The 6,000-nt window shown below is 38.5% G+C and overlaps 1 protein-coding gene across 11 annotated transcripts in view; it reads left to right on the top strand.

The window, feature by feature from the left end:
* The first annotated feature begins 338 nt into the window (after nt 1-338).
* The window catches only part of ATG4C (autophagy related 4C cysteine peptidase), an 82,570-nt gene continuing 76,908 nt past the window's right edge, over nt 339-6,000 (top strand). Inside the window, exon 1 of one of the 11 annotated variants that reach the window (XM_063600780.1) lies at nt 339-1,629. The gene's annotated coding sequence lies outside the window, so the exon portion shown is untranslated. Of the gene's footprint in view, nt 1,630-1,670; nt 2,917-6,000 lie in introns of those variants that run through there. The other 10 variants (XM_014345535.4, XM_034966509.3, XM_063600779.1 and 7 more) reach the window with 10 other exon arrangements.

Below are 6,000 nucleotides of genomic sequence, written 5' to 3'. Positions count from 1 at the left end.
GCTTGTTAGATGCATGCTCTCTCTCCTAAAAAAAATCAAAACAGAGTTTGGGGATTTCGAAACAGGAAACCACAGGCTATGGAATCATGCAAGAAAACTACTTTGCTCACTCTAATAAGTGTGCCATTTGTGATCTTATCATATCCTTTGTTTGTTGTTTTGTTATTTAGTTGTCCAAGTACATGAATAAAAAATAAATAGATCCAGCTACCTGTTTCTGTGAGAATAAAAAAATAAACCACCAAATCCATCACAAAATTGAAAAAATTTCAAGTTTAATTTTGAACTTTTCAACTCTTCATTCTTGAAGGTTTTCATTCCCATGTGGTTTCATAGTCCGGTGGCATAGACTTCATATTTTATTTTTAGTTTTTAGTATAATTTCCTATGTAATTCAGAAGCATGTCTGGTAGTCCTTGCTCCAACAAAATCTGCGGTACTGTAAAACGGCATAGGATTACATTTTACAGTAACAGTATTTCTCTTGACATCATTTAGGAGTGAAGATAAAAATTTCCACTTATTTATTTATTTATTTTTACTTTTTTGAGACAGGGTCTTGCTCTGTCGCCCAGGCTGGAGTGCAGAGGCACAATCTTGGCTCACTGAAAACTCCGCCTCCCGAGTTCAAGCGATTCTCCCGCCTCAGCCTCCTGAGTAGTTGGGACTACAGGCGCGCGCCACCGCACCCGGCTAATTTTTTATATTTTTAGTAGAGACGGGATTTCACCATGTTGGCCAGGCTGGTCTGGAACTCCTGGGCTCAAGTGATCCGCCCGCCTCGGCCTCCCAAAATGCTGGGATTACAGGCGTCAGCCGCCGCGCCTGGCCAAAAATTTCCACGTTATAAAAAGCATCTTCGGACCGTCCTTTTTTCTTTCTTTCTTTTTTCTTTTCCTTCTTTTTTTTTTTTTTCCCACAAAGCCTCGCTCTGTCGCCCAGGCTGGAGTGCAGTGGCGCGATCTCTGCTCACTGCAACCTTTGCCTCCCGGGTTCAAGCGATTCTCCTGCCTCAGGCTCCCGAGTAGCTGGAATTACAGGCGCCCGCCGCCACGCCCGGCTAATTTTTTAATTTTTTAACAGAGACGGGCTTTCACCATGTTGGCCAGGTTGGTCTCGAACTCCCAACCTCAAGCGATCCACCCGCCTCGGCCTCCCAAAGTGTTGGGATTACAGGCGCGAACCACCGCGCCCGGCTGTTCTGTGTTTTAATGCTTGAAAATAATCTGAATATGGAAAATGAGTGCACATATCCCTTGATGTTTTATAAATAACCTACAGTCCTAATAATGGCTTGGCTTAGAGTTCCTTCACAACAGGAAAAGAAGGCATCCTGGCTTTTTTTTTTTTTTTTTTTTTAAATCAAAGTGAGGCTTGGGTTGGCTCTATCTTGGTCCTGAGTGCGGGGAAGGAGGGCCGCAATGCATGCTGGATCTTGCAGTTCCTACGCCAGAGGCAAGGGCGTGATGCTGCATGGCCTGCTGGTAGTTGAAGTCCAAGTGCTCGAGAGGAATTTATGGCAGCCGTAATGTGGTTTGTCTATCAGAGAGACAATGCTCACAGACGGATACTTTCTCTTGGTTCTGCGCTTGCTGCATTGGTGGATTAGCGGCTTGGGGTGGCGAACAGGTGGGAAAAAGGGATGGATAAAGTAAGCATAGCAGAGGCCTTTACGCCGCTGCTGTCGCTACTGCCAATCGCAAGGCTTTCGTATCCCGGAAGTGGCTGATCTGTTGGATTTGACGCGGAGGCGGTTCCTCTTACTACGGTGGCCGGGGTGCTCAAAGTACCTGTAGCTGCGGCGCTGAGGTCGGAACGTCTGCGTGTGTGCGGGCTGGTTTTGTGGCGGCTGCTGCTAGAGCTGGAGCATTTCCCGGGTTGGTGGCTCCTGCACATTTTTACAGTTCTCCAGTCCTTCTGTTTCGGTGAGGGATCGGCTTGAGGCTAAAGGAGTCGAGAAGTTTGGGACTTAGCGTCTCTGGTCCCCGAATGACTGGGTTTCTTGCGGGGGTCCGCCTTCAGTGAAGACCCTGTGGCCAACCATCTGGGTTCTCTGAGGGTTTTGGCGCCTTCCTTGTCTCTCCTTTCTAGTGTCATTTGTCTTCTAACTCTTCCTCGCTTTGTCCTGGGTTCCAGAGATAAACCGTAAGCCTAACTGTGGGCAGCTGTTCCTCCTTTCCTTGTGGTTTTCTTAGATGTTGCAGGCAAGACTCTTTCCCCTGATCTATCGCATCCATTTGACCCCTCCTCATGCCAGTGCTCTGTCGGCCCTGTTTTTCCTCGTTTAAAAAATAAAAAAAAGGGAAATAATAATAATAATAACTGGATCCCCACTGTCTCTCTGTTCTCATTCCTAGCCTCTTTCTCCCTTTTTGGTGTTTGTTACTGCTTCAAGCCATAACACACTGCCTTGCATATATTAATGCCTTTCCATCTAAATATTAACGTTCATTCACTTCATTTGGTTCCCGCTCACCGTGAACTCTCCCAACCCTACCCACATCTAAGGGCTTTTGAGGTTGGAGGTGTAGAATAAATTCTTACATATGATGACTATATTCATATATGAGAACCTTCAGCGGTCAACTCAGCATCACTGCTTATTGAGTTTATATTTCTTGTGATTTCTTTGGCTTACCTTTTCGTTTTGTATTGGTTATTTACCCACATGGGGCTCACTGCTACCCTATAGTTACAGAAGAATACCTCGTCTTACATCTTTTTATATCCGAATTACTTAGGAGTTTTCTTATGTTTTCCTGCTCGGACCATATGTCCCCGGTGGGTTTTTGGCAATGATTTTGTGTCAGTTGATGGCAGAAAGAGACAAGGGAATGATCTTCTTGCTTGCTTGTGACTTGTAATTAGATTATGAGCCATTAAGAGTACCCAGAGGGAGTGGAAAGACTTTGAAAGGTAAAGTCTATGTATTTTCTGAGTTTCAAATTGATAAAGCTTCTTCTTTGAACAGGAAGAGTTTCTATTTAGTCCAATAATCTGAGGCTATATTGAATTACCAGTTCATTCGCTATAAAATTTTTAGAACCACATGTCAAAAAGTGGCCCATCTAAAGAATTGTATAATTTAGCAAAAAGTCATTAAAAGCCATTTAATTAATGCTCTTTTTCTTTAAAATAGGATTCAAGTATTTGGAAAAATGTATTTATGGTGATTGTTTATGAAGTATTTCTAGATGTTTTGATGGTTCTGGTGAACAGCATCGTATTCTGTTCACTAATGTTTTATAAAAAGGCAGAAATTTTCTGGCTTTCTGGGGAACCACGTAACTCAAATGAGTTTGCAGCTCGTTTTCTATTCCAATTATTGCACTAAAGAGGTTCTTATACTAAGATTATCATTCTTTTTTAAGCTATCAAGTATGATCTATACATGTCAGTAAAATATAAATATTAATACTGGTACAATGTTAAATTGGGATTATTCCTAATTAATGCACAAAATGCTGAAATGGTTTCAGCCATGCTTAAGATTTGGGGCGAAATATATTTCAGAATAAATTTACTCATATAATTTTTTATTGAAAAAAATGATACGGTAGCCATTACTCAATCTGTTAATATTTTTCCTGAGATTTTATTCATTTAGTAGGAATTTAGTGACTACTTACTATTTAACTATTGTCACAAAATCACCGAAACATTTATTTGTAAGAGTATCCTCTTGTCCTCAGCTCTGCATAGATAGTTTTAAAGCATTAGCTCAGTTATTCCAACTAAGCTATTGAGTATTATTTACATTTAACAGATGAAAAAACTGAAGCTTGAAGAATTTAAGGAAATTAATTCAGTTCTTTTCGACTCTTCCCACTGTACAACAGCTGCAAGGATCTGTGCTCTATCCTGAAATATATAAAGAGCGTTAAATCAACACATGCTTACTGAGCAGCTATTCATACCAGACACTCTTCAAGGTGCTGGGGATATAGAGTGAACAAGAAAAGTCCCTGTTCTTAGGGAGCTTATACTCTAGCAGAATGTATGAGATGTAAACTTTCCCTTCAAGAAGCAGAAAATATAGTCAATATGTATTAGATTTTACGGGAGTGTTTTAGAATGTTAAAGGTGAGAAGAGAGATAACTAGGGAATGTTTCATGAAGATGAGATCTAATGTGGAATTTAAATAGTGGTTAGGGATTGGTAGGTAGAAATTAGGACCCTGTCTCAAAAAAAAAAAAAAAAAAAAGTGAAAATCTGTGATATAGAATAATTGGTGAGCCTTATAAAGCACTTTATTTTTATTTTTTGGACTATATATAAGTAAAATTGTAATATTTGACATGCATTCAATCATTTAGCATTTATTTATTAACTAGACACTCTTCTAGGCCACAGTGGTATAGTAGTGAGTAAATACGGTGTTTACCCTCATAGAATTTACTAACAGAGGAGGCAGACATAAATCAAATAGTCAAAGAAATTTAAAGTTACAACTGTGGTAAATGCTATTAAAAAAGGACTTGATGTTACACAGAGGAAGAACTGATTATAGAGGGGATAAGAGTGGGGTTGGGGAGAGGCCAGTTAGAAGATTGTTGGAGTGGCCCAATTGAGAGATGGTATTTTGGACAAGGTGGTGGTGGTAAGATGGATTCCAGAGGTGTTCAGGAGGTGGAACTAGGCGATGGATTAGATATGGAAGGTGAGGGAGAGGAAGATATCATGGGCTAATCTTAGGTTTTTGGCTTATATAACTGGAAGGATTGTTGCACCCTTTACCGAGGTAGAGAACATTGAAAGAGGACCAGGTTTGGGAAACATGCTTTGTTTATTAGTATTTTTTGTTGTGGTAGCAGTGTTTAAGGTTAATTTCTTAGTTATTTTTACCCTTTTGTGTCATTGTTGTAGTTTTGTATATTTGAGTAATACTATGCCTAAAATAGGTTTTTTTGGTATCATTTTTTCTCGACTGAGCAGGGGTGGGGTTCTACATGAAAGCATCTGGAAATATGTTGGTCTCTGTTTTGAATCTATCTGTAATATATTAAACCATGTATATGAATAGGTAACTGAATAATGCAGTTACATGCCATCTTTATTTTCACTTGAGATTTGGTAGTAAACTGGCATCTGGTTAAATTCTAACTTCATTCATTTGGTACATACATAAATATACATGCATTAGGGAAAAATACATACTTGTGATTTTTCTCTGAAATGCTTCATTCATGTAATTTTTGATAGATATTGAACCCAAACAGTAGTGATTTATAGTTTATTGTTTAAATTTTACATTTCTTAGTAAAGTGGTAGAGTGTATAGAGCAAAGAGACTTTGGTGTCAGACTGCCTGGATTCATGGTCTCTATTTGCTGTATACTAGCAGTATGACCTTGAAGAAGTTATACAGCTTTTCCAAGCCTTTTTTTTTTTTAATTTATAAGATGAGGATAATAATAGTGCCAGCCTTATAGAATTGTTGTGAGAATTAAATGAAATGATATATATACATAGGTTAATAAAATACTTGGTACAGATTTTAAGTGTTTATTATCATTATTATTATAGTGATACTGGGTTCAAGATCATCTTGACTCCTGTGACACCATTTTAATTTTAGGATACCTTGTAACTAATAAAACTCAATTTGAGAAAAAAAATTTATTTGGTATTTAGATTTGGAGAAAATATATAAAATAGTTTTGCTTATTCACTATTGTCCCAGATACACCAGCACATAACATCTTTCACAGAGTTCTGAGATTATGTGTAGTTTACAGCTGTGATAGAAAACTTATGGTGATTAGTTTGTGATTACTTATTGTTTGTTAGGATTATTACCTTTATTTTTAGCCAAACCTCTTCGAAGTTTGAACTTGCTTTTAGCTCTTATTGAATAGGGTGAAGAGTAGTTAGGCTTTATGAAGTCTGATCAGCTGCTCTAAAATCAACCTAACTTCTACTTTTTCCCTTATTTTTTTCTTTTTACTTTCAAACCTGTAAAAACATTGAAATGGTAGTATGACAAATACCTGTACATCC

The sequence above is a fragment of the Pan paniscus genome, chromosome 1, assembly GCF_029289425.2.
Source record: "Pan paniscus chromosome 1, NHGRI_mPanPan1-v2.0_pri, whole genome shotgun sequence".
Taxonomy (NCBI): domain Eukaryota; kingdom Metazoa; phylum Chordata; class Mammalia; order Primates; family Hominidae; genus Pan; species Pan paniscus.
The sequence above is the reverse complement of the archived record's forward strand: the minus strand, read 5'-3'. Positions and strand labels throughout refer to the sequence as shown.